The 11,240-nt window shown below is 42.6% G+C and overlaps 1 protein-coding gene across 1 annotated transcript in view; it reads left to right on the top strand.

Moving 5' to 3' along the window:
* Positions 1-11,240, top strand: part of LOC102308149 (stonustoxin subunit alpha) — a gene marked incomplete in the record, with an annotated part of 32,155 nt that overhangs the window by 20,195 nt on the left and 720 nt on the right.

The raw sequence follows: 11,240 nt of genomic DNA, 5'->3' as shown, positions 1-11,240 counted from the left end.
GGCAGCCGCGCCACTGTCCCAGAAAGAGCTGAGGAGAGTCCCAGATGAGGGCTCACTCAGCAGCCGTGGAGCAGAAGCCAGGGGGAGTTGCAGTGACGTGCCCGTGAGCTCCGCCGGCAGCCAGCTGCGCCAGAGTGACCGAGCCCCAGGCCGAGAGGCCGAGGGCACCCCACCTCCGAAGTGGCCCGAGCGAGCCCCAGGCTCCAGGCCCCGACAAGCAGCCACCAAGGAGTGAGCCGGTGTGTACCCTGGACGCCCATCCCCGGACACAAAGAACCACCAACGCACCGATGTCTGAGGCGGTCGCCACATGGCAGGGGAAGTGGTGGGGGGAGATAGGCCTCCAAACCTTGGAGGGCCTGAGATGTCCCCAGAGAGGTGGCGCCTGATACCCAACCTGACATATAGACACAGACATACAGGCACACACAGACACAAACATCCATTCCCACCCTCATGCTCTCATATGCACTCACTCCACACTCAACCAACGTGGAGACAGACATAAAGAGACGCTGTACACACAATCACACTCCCCAAGCGTACTCTACAAACCGGGTCTAGGTACCCTGCCGAGGGGATTGCACCCAGACCCAGGTGGTGTTACCCTTTTCCCTGCGGTGGGGGGAGGCAGACCGCCCCGACTCGCAGCAGCAGGGAGGCCCCACACTCCAGACCGCAGTCGGACGGCCAACTCCTCCTCCTAGCCCCCCCGCTCCAGCAGGCCGCAGAGAACGGGGGTGAGAGAAGACTCCAAACCTCCCTCCACCCGCTCATTGTAGTGTTGATGCATGTGTGTTCTAAGGTGCATTTAAAACCCAGGAGGGCATGGAGCTACCTGCCAGAGAGCAGCAGGTAAGCGCATAGCCCCTCCTGCATAGCCCTCAATGTCTACGTGTATTTAAAATTGAGAGGTGGGCAACGACGCCAGGGGTGAGGTGTACACCCTGATGGTAATTTGGACTCCGTGTATCGTGCCCACCCCCAAGATCCTATATGTATGTGTAATGAGAGTGTGAGTAATGTGAATGTCTAAGTTGTGGGATAAAATTGAGGCAGAGGCAGCCAGAAGGGGACGGGGGGGGGTAGCCTCCTCTGCACCCTGGTGACATACCCCTACTCCAAGGCCCTGCATGTGTGGGTGGTTGTGGTGGAGCGGGAAGAGGGAGGCAGCTGGAGATGGGGAGGGAAGGAAGGGAGGGGCAAGTGACCCCTCCCTGGGGCCAGCTCCCCCGCTGACCCCAGTAGGCACCCCCATACTCCGCGACCCGCCAGGGAAAGGGGGCCCAGGCCCATCCAGACCGGGCCCAGTGCAGCAGCGCCGCCCGGCCCCACAGAGCCCGGGACAGTCCACCCAACCCCACCACAGAGAAAACTGCACCCACCCCACCATCCACTCATCTTCCAGACTACATAAGACAATAAACACCCAGGCTGAGATCTTCCTCCACCTCTCCTGTATCTCCCCCTCCTGCAGAGGGAGCTCCTGGGGAGAGGAAAGCTCATGCAAGATGTGACAATCTCCCCCACCAGTTGAAGAGCCCCCCAGGTGGCTCGATGCACCGGCGGCACCCTGCTCCAGGGCTGGGCCCCCATGCACCCACCCGCCCACAACCCCGGCAACACACCAACCAGGACCCAAGCCCCCGAGGCCCGGTCCGGGTCCCAGCCCAGAGACGGAGCGCCCCCAGAACCTCACGCCCAGGGCCAGCCAGGCTACCAGGTCAGTAACCCACGTCCGTCAGCACAGACCCTCCCCTAGCCCCGCTGCACGCAGCCGCGAGGAAACAGTCACCTGAGAGCCAACAGAGCCCCTAACCGGACATGACCGCTACCCCGGGTTGAGCCCCCCAAGGAAGATGCCTCCGGGGAACCCCCCGACGCCCTAAGCCTGTCCCTACCCCCACACCAATCACAACAGTGAAGGCGGGACCAAACTATGACCCCCCACCCCCACTAGGTGATGGAGCTGATCAAAGGAGCCCAGAGCAATTGATCTGATGTGGTGGCAGAGGCTGTATCAAGACTAATGTAATCTAATAGATAATTTCTATATTGGTTAGAATTAAGATTATTTTTATTTTTCCAGTTCATGAGGACTGTTTTCTTGGCTATGCATAGGGCAGTGAAAACCATATGGGCGATATTCTTTTCTGAAGTGACATTATCTAAGCTGCCCAACAAACACACTAAGGGGGAAGTTGGAATGTTACATTTCAGACACTTCGATAAGTCTTCACATATCTCGCGCCAAAACTTCTGAACTGGTGGACAGAACCAAAGAGCGTGGATATAATTGTCCGGTGAATTGGTTTGGCAGTGTGAGCAGTTGTTGGTGGACGTAAAGCCCATCTTGAACATCCGATGACCTGTATAGTGTACTCTATGTAATATTTTGTATTGAATTAATTGAAGACTGGGATTTCTAATTAGATGAAAGGTTTTTAAGCAAATCTGAGACCAGAAGTTTAGGTCTAAGTTAACTGATAAATCCGCTTCCCATTTTGCAATAGGAAGTGATATTGATTCATCTGTTTTAGAAAGCATTCTGTATATTTTGGATAGTAATTTGGGGGGTTTAAGAGTAAGAAATTGAACCACACTTGGTGGTGTTTGTAGTTCAACTTGACCCGGTTTAAATTTCTTTTTTACTATGGATTTAATTTGTTGATATTCTAAAAATCTTTTCTTGTTGATCCCATATTGTGTAACTAGTCCGTCAAATGAAATAAATTCTGTTCCTTCTAGTATATGTTCTAAATATTTGATTCCTTTACCACTCCAATCTGAAAAGTTTATCATATTATTGTTTTGTAATATGTCAGGGTTGTTCCAGATAGGTGTACGTTTGCATGGGATTAATGAAGACGCCGTCAATTTTAGAAACTCCCACCATGCTGTCAGAGAAGAGCTGATGTTGATGCTTTTAAAGCATTCATGTCGTTGGATGTTTGAGCTGATAAATGGTAGGTCTGAGATCTCTAGATTATTGCAAAGTGCTTGTTCTACATCTAGCCAAGGTTCATCTAAGAGGGTGTGTTTTAGCCATCCTGAGATAAACTGAAGCCTGTTGGCTAAGAAGTAGTGCTGAAAGTTAGGTAGTTCTAATCCTCCTTTATCCTTGGTCTTTTGTAGTGTTTTTAAGCTTATACGTGGGGGTTTATTTTTCCAAAGGAATTTGGACATACATGAATCTAGAGATCTGAACCAATCTTGTGGCGGTTTAGTTGGGATCATTGAGAATAAATAATTTATTTTTGGTAAGACCATCATTTTTATAGCGGCAACCCTTCCCATGAGTGATATGGGTAGACATTTCCATCTAGCCAGATCATCTTCTACCTTCTTTAAAAGTGGGATATGGTTTAATTTAGTTAGATCTGCAAGCTTGGGAGAAACATTAATACCTAAATATTTTATATTTCCCGATTGCAGTGGTGTAGAAGAAGAATTATGGAAGGAGCAATTAATCGGAAGGACTGTAGATTTTGACCAGTTAATTGAGTAATCTGATATTCTTGCAAAAGAGTTTATCAATTCAATCACCCCAGAGATATTGGTTTGTGAGTTTTGGAGAAAAAGTAACACATCATCCGCATAAAGGCTGATTTTATGTTCCACGTTCTTGCATTTTATGCCCTTAATTACTGAATTCTGTCTAATTGCTGCTGCTAGTGGTTCAATAAAAATTGCAAACAGTGAAGGGGAGAGTGGGCATCCCTGCCTGGTGCCCCTCAAGAGACAGAAGCTGGAGGATGTCTGGTCATTTGTTCTGACACAAGCTGTTGGGGAATTATATAATATTTTTAACCAGTTTATGAAAGAGGATCCAAAACCAAATTTGTGTAAAGTTGCAAATAGAAATTTCCAGTTAACTCTGTCAAATGCTTTTTCTGCGTCTAAAGAGAATATTGTAGTTTCTAGGTTTTTACTGTATGAGTAGTCTATCAAATTAAGTAATCTACGTGTATTTGTTGATGAGTGCCTACCTTTTATGAAACCAGTTTGGTCAGGATGAATTAAGAGGGGGGTTATTTTCTCCAGTCTCTTTGAGAGAGCTTTGCAGATTATTTTAAGGTCTACATTTATAAGGGATATTGGACGATAGCTTGAGGGATATACAGGGTCTTTGCCTGGTTTTAGCAGGAGATTAATGTTTGCAGAATTCATATTTGATGGAAGTCTGCCCTTTTCTTTAATTTCCAACAACGTTCTGTAGAAAACTGGTGCTAGAATCGACCAGAATTCTTTGTAGAATTCTGCAGGAAAGCCATCTGGACCTGGAGCCTTATTATTGGGCATACTTATCAGGGCTTCCTGGAGTTCACCTGGTGTCAGTGGTGAATCCAGTGCCATTGCTTGAGTGTCCAATAATTTTGGAAGAGTTATGTTGTCCAAAAACTGATCAATTTCTTTTTTAGATGGTTTATTTGTGGTGAATACAACGTTTTATAGAAATCCCTGAAAATGTTGTTTATTTGTATCGGGTCATATACTGTGTTCCCAGATAAATTGTCACGGTCTGCAGAGACAGGCCGTGCGGTGGTGTGTGTAATGGACCCAGGTGCGTACACAAGTGAGTAGACGGGAGTGAACTTAACAGAAAGCGAGCCTTTATTATGGCTGAAGACAAGTGTACAAACAAAGCAGGGATAGCGTGACTAGACTATAACTAAACTGGGAAAACTAATACTGTGACAAACTAAGAAAACTCAGAGACTATGATGATCACTGCAAAGACTGACCGTGAAAACATGGAGGTGAGAACACAGACGACGCGACACAGACTGCATGAAACACAGAGACTAAATACACATGAGGGATGATCAGGGGAAGTGGCCACACATGGGAGCACAGCTGACACACATGAACCTAACGACAGGACAGGAGAGGTGAAACTAAATACACTGACATTGAATACAGACTTTCAAAGTAAAACAGGAAACATGGAGATTAGACATGACATGAACTAAACATAACCATGCAGACATGACTCATGACAGGTAGACGCACGAACCAGGGAGACGGAGTACAGGGGAAGATGACAGAAGCGACAGCATGAACTTGACAACACAAGACACACAGACATAAACACATGAAGGGCAAGGGAGGCTTAATACAAGGGTAATATAATTACAAATGAGCTGGAATAACTTAATGAACCTAAACAAACAATAAACATCAAAATAGACTAAACACAAAACACTGGGTCGCACGACCCAGGACCATGACATAAATCTTGAACAACACATATAGTTGTTTTTTCTTTATTTATTTTTAGCTGGTTTGCTATAAATTGTAAGCGTAGTCTTTGTACTAAGAATTTTGTTTTTTTATCAATTATCTCATTTAATTCTAGTTTTGTTTTGCGTATTTTGTTCAATGTTTCCTGATCTTGGTGGGACGCGTAGGCTTCTTCTAGTGATTTGATGTTTTTTTCTAATTCCTGAATATTTTTGTTTTCTTTTTTCTTTTTATGTGATGAGAAAGAAATTATTTTACCTCTCATCACAGCTTTCCCTGCTTCCCATAGAACAGAAGCTGATGTTTCGGGAGTGTCATTATAGTCCAAATATGAAGTCCACTCTTTTTTAAAATATTTAATAAAGTCTTCATCTTTAAGTAGTGATATATTAAATCTCCAGTTTTTTCTTGGCGTAGTATTATTCTTGTGCATTAGTGTTAAAGATACAGGAGCATGATCGCTGACAGCTATAGGATGAATCTCAGTGTCTGAAATGTCGTTCAGCAGTGAGCTGCTGACCAAAAAATAATCCAGACGAGAGTAGGAGTGATGGACATGTGAGAAAAAAGTATATCTCTTTCTCAACTGACATCACAGCCAGGTGCTGGAGTCTGCTTTGACCCATGGTCCTTCTCAGCCAGGTATGGAGCTGACTCAAGACACTAAAAGACCTCTCACAGCTACAGCTGCTAACTGGGTTTGTTAGGGCAACCTGAATAACAGTTTTCAGTGTGGGGAAGATCTGATTATCCAGAAGATTGTACAATGTTAACATATCTGGGATGGCACCAGCCTCACTCTTGAGCTTCAAAAAGTTTTTGGCAACCGTGACTTCCTCTGACTGAAGCTCAATATGGTAATGCAGTGCCAGGGCTGACAACCCAGTTTGTTTTGCAGATTCTGTATAGCAGCTTTAATATAGGGAGAACACAACTTCCAGATTGTATGAGTAAAATTAGTTGGTTTTTTCTTTGCCAGTTTAACAGTTTGTGTTTTGCCTGTTAGTATTCCCTGTCTGTTTTCTTACCTGGTTCTTCCTGAGCTTGTACTTTCTCCTCATGTTCCCTCTTTCCTCTCTCCCTCTTTGGACTGACAATCATACGCAAATAGATTGGATTCAATTCTATTAAGATCACTAATAAAAAAGTCCTCTCTCAGTGTACTTTCAACCAAATTGCAAATAACCAAACCACATGTACATGTAATAAAGGATATAAATATTGAAACACTGATCCAACATTATCCTTTATTTACGGATCATTTGATCTGATCTTATATGAACCTGGCTGTCTCTCTGTACACACACACACACACACAACAGGAGTTATAAGGTTAATGGGCATCCAGTCAGTTAGCTAGTTAGTACCTTGGGTTCAATATCGGCACATATGACAAAATAACCAGTTTCTCTCATTACATTTCAAACAGGACAGTGGTAACAACAGCAGGCTACGGACAATGTTAAGTTTTAGATTTTAAATAGGCTGTATACATTTCAATGGGAGCAACAGGACGGTCAAATGTCGCTGATTTTACTACAGAGCAGGACGGATTGTAGGGTAGCAAACATAGTCGGAAACACGTTTTCAACACTGCAGGTTACCTGGTGTAATGTTTTTCAGCTAAAAAGAAACATGGTCTGACTCCTACCTAACTATATAAAGAGTAACTGAAGGTTAAATGCAGCTAATATGTCCTGTTTTAAGCCAGGCACTTACACCTCCACTCCGCTGCGTCTCAGTCACCATCGCTCTGGCAGCAACGGCGCTAGAGCCAGAGCAGGGGGGGAGGGGTTATCTATACTTTTGTTGTTAAAATGTTCCATCTCAATTAAGTACTGTATGCTTTTTATGGTTTTTGTAGTGTGTCACACAAACAGCAAAAATTGTCAAAAAAAGTAAGAAAGTAAGAAATCTTTGGGGGTGCTTTGATTCATTTTGGGGGGTGCACCACGACAGACAGTTCACCAGGGGCTAAAATCGCCCCTGGTGAACGACATGTGAAATAGAAGGAAGTTGCCCATGTTATGCAAAAGTGAGTTTCATCTTCAGTGTGCTGTAAATGATGTGTGTTTATTTTTGCTCAATTTCAGTATTCAGAACCGGTACAGTTGTCCACTTTAATTTCAACCAGATAAGAGTGTGGTTTGCTTTAAATACAGTTGTATATTGCTGTAAATTCATTGTAGATTACAGTGGCTTTCAATTGCTTAAGCAAGAGCATGTGTGTACTTTTGTTTTGCTTTGACTGAGCGATCACATGAAGCACATGTAAAATAGTGGAAAGTGTAGAGTGTGAATCCATTTATTTTTCCACTTGTGACTTTGGAAAATGGACAGATATGGACACTGGGACTGAAAGAGTCATGCACACATGGATATTGTTAATGTTGTTCATGTTTATTGAAACTTGGAATAAGAGATGCAATCTGAGAGGCAAACCGAGTGCACTGTCTTCATTGCCCATAACATAAACAATAACGTGCGCACAGCTTGACGTGAAAAAAGGCACATACCTTTGACGTTGCGTGACGAACTCTGTATTCTTCGTCCACATGTAAACACAAAAAAGGAGTTTTTAAAAAACTCTGTTTGCAGTGATTTGAAACCTTGTTTACTGTTAGATTTGTATTGTTGATTGTCATTTATGCTTAGAAATATTTACTTATATATGCTTAGAGTTTTGTAATTAGTTGTAGATTGGTAGAGGTTTTGATCCTTGATAGTCTGCAAACTTTGTGTGTATTAGACAGCACTTTGGGAGCATGAGAGGTCATACCGTGTCTTATTGTTTTATGGTAGGATTAACGTAGTTGCGTCTGTTCTAGTCTAAGTGCTCTTTGTTTAGATGAACTGCAGGACTTCCTCACCGTGTTATCTAGGATGAACCATCTAGGGTGAGGGGGAGGCTACCCTCTTCCTGACCAAGGATGTTTGACCCTTTGATCAGCAGTACACACACACACACACACACACACACACAACACACACACACACACACACACACACACACACACACACACACACACACACACAGGCAAGGTACTCTTTGTGTGTATGTAGACGTCATATGTTAATGAACTTATGCATATTCATGTAACCTCAATAAAAGAACAGTGGTACGGGAGAACGGACGAGAGCAACTGGGGTCAAGCGAAGGAACGGTGCCTGTCCGGTTCTCTCCCGTGCACGAGAAACATGAAGAAGCTTGCCTACTTGTGTCTTGCTTTGCAGTGTAATTATATTGTCTTCAACGTTCCAGCGGATGGGTTCAAGCTACAAACCTATCATTAATTGGTCCTTCGAGAGCCGGAGCCCTGGAATCGCATTCACCGAGGGGAGGAGGGACACGCTGAAAGACTGACGTCAGCCAGGAAGTTCCTGTGGATTCGCTGTCTGTCTTTTCTCCTCGATGAATGGCGATCGGCGGGATTCGATGCTGATATTACACGCTAAGCAACACCAAGTAAGTTTAAGTCTTGAACAGAGCCTGGCCACTTGGCTTCCACATTTGTGATAATGTTGGCAGCATCACATATGATCTTCACAGTGCAGAGAACACAAATTAGCATCCATTACTATAATGAAATAATTTGTTAGTTTGAAATGCTACAGGGAACTATGTACCTGTACATTAATGCTGTGGAAAGACTTCCTGTTCACATAGTCTCCTTCATTTACTGAAGGAGCAATGATTGGAATGTGAGTGCCATCTGTACAGCCAATCACGCCTGGGAACCCTGAAAATAAATGTAAAATTTAAGTAGTAGTTCAAATATCACCACATCATAAATTAAGTTTTGTTCATCCTGATACCTGCAATTTTGTGGCATCCCTCTTTGATAAATCTTGTGGGTCTATGACCGGGGAACACCACAAACCAGTACAGGAGACGTTTCAGTGCAACTGTAACATTCCTGACTGCCCGACAGACGGTAGCCTTGGAAACGTGCTCAGCATCACCAATATTATACAGAAAGCTCCCGTTTGCAAAAAACCGAAGTGCAATACAAATAATATGTACAGAACTGAGAGGATGTCCACGATGTGTCACATGAGCAATATTAGGCCTGAGGATGTTATCCAAATAACTTATACACAGCAAATTCAAAAGTGTTAAATTTTTTGGTGTTAATAGTCTTCTTGCAAAAGTAGAGTTAATTTTACTCTAAGCAGAGTCACATTCTTTTAATGTAACTCTGAGGTGTAAAATGATAGTAGTTAAAATCGAGTGTTAAAAATGAGTGTTTCTCTGTCAAATCTGGAGGTGTTACAATGGAAACATTAACTCTTGACCTCTTAACTCTGAACTCCTACAGGGGCTATGACACCAACAGAGTAAATTCACAGACTCCGCCCCCAGCACGGCTCCAATCGAAGCTGAAGTGAAGCCGTTTCAGAACATTTTGCTCTACATATTTGAGTTGTTTGCCATGCTTGGTAAGTCATTCTTTCAAAGATTGTTTCAATTATTATTATGAGCTTTTACTTCTGTGGCTCTTTGGAGTTGAGACAAAGCTGTGTGAAAGGCATTAGCCATGTTGCTCGCTGATAGCATAATATTCTGTTTTAGCTAGCTGAAAGGTATTGTTTGCGGGCAAATACCACAGCCTTGAAAAAAAGCTTGCATGTGAATTTTCAGTCAAACTTTTGGTCAAATACACCTAAAACAATGTCTAGAATGTGAAATGTTGGTATAATGGTGCTACTTGAAGCCTGAAAACGATCGCCCATAAAAAAAACGAGCAAACAGCAGTAGCAGACGTCCTGACTGGATTCTACGTTAGCATAGATCCCTCCAGAGTTTTGTGCACACGGTTTAGGTAAAAATGAAAAAGGTTGAGGTTTATTCGTTCACGAATCGAACATCACCAGAGGACATTTGTTTAAAACTTCGATAGAACAGTGGCACTATAATGTCCTTGTAAGTGGATATCAGGCCCTTGTAGAGCCATATATAGTATTCTGGTCTAGACAACCCAAAATGTGATGTCCACATATGTGGATGCCAGGTCGTAGGAGATTAAGGCCTCACCTGCAGATTTCCATGGTTTCCTGCATGGAGCAGCTTTTGTGTTGTGTTGTTTGAGCCTCAGATTGATTGAAGTGATCCTTTTCTCTTTTTGTCATTTATTCTTTCAGTGATCCTGCAGTTTAATCCTGATTAAAGCCTTTAAATAGTTCATGATTTAATTCAAGCTTTTTTTTTCTTGGTGATGGTTTGATGGGATTCAGATTTTTATTTGCATTTTTTCCTCCCTGAGATTAGAATGAGTGGAAGTTAAAATAATTTGTCTGATGTTTTCTTTTTAACTTGTTGTGTTTGATCAGCTGATGAATTAGAAGACATTTATTCCATTGTTGTATATTTGAAGAAGTTTTTATTGTTGTGGCTGACTTTTCATATATCATTCTAAAATAAATGGTCTTTGTTGATAGTTTGATTGATATTCAGACATTTGACTTGCGCCACAAATTTTCCATGTAAATTTGTTTAATTTCAATAAAGTTAAGAAAAAACTAAACAAATAATTTGAATGCATTTATTTCATGTACCCTCATTTTTTAGATCTCTTAGATCAAGTGATCTTTTGCTTTTAGCCATACCTAGGTCGAGGCTGGTTCATAGAGGTGATCGAGCATTTGCAGTCGTAGCGCCTAAGCTGTGGAATAATTTACCCCTATACATCAGACTGGCTCCCACTGTCAATCTTTTTCAATCTTATCTTAAAATGCATTTTTATTTAGTGGCTTTTAATACAGCATAAGAGTTATTTGTTATTAGAGATGGCACGATACCACTATTTTTATTTCCGAAACCGATACCGATATCATAAATTTGGATATCTGCCGATATCCGATATAGTGTATTTTTTAAAATACCTAAAAGAAATTTACTGAATATACCTTTAATTCAAATTAAACTGGTAAATTATAGAAACATTTTAAGCTGACTTATGCACAGAGACCAAAACAGTTTCAGTATCAGGCTGTAA

Source organism: Haplochromis burtoni, unplaced genomic scaffold, assembly GCF_018398535.1.
Source record: "Haplochromis burtoni strain Fernald_Lab_line unplaced genomic scaffold, NCSU_Asbu1 Contig_422, whole genome shotgun sequence".
Taxonomy (NCBI): Eukaryota; Metazoa; Chordata; class Actinopteri; order Cichliformes; family Cichlidae; genus Haplochromis; species Haplochromis burtoni.
This window is presented reverse-complemented; position numbering and strand designations above follow the sequence as displayed.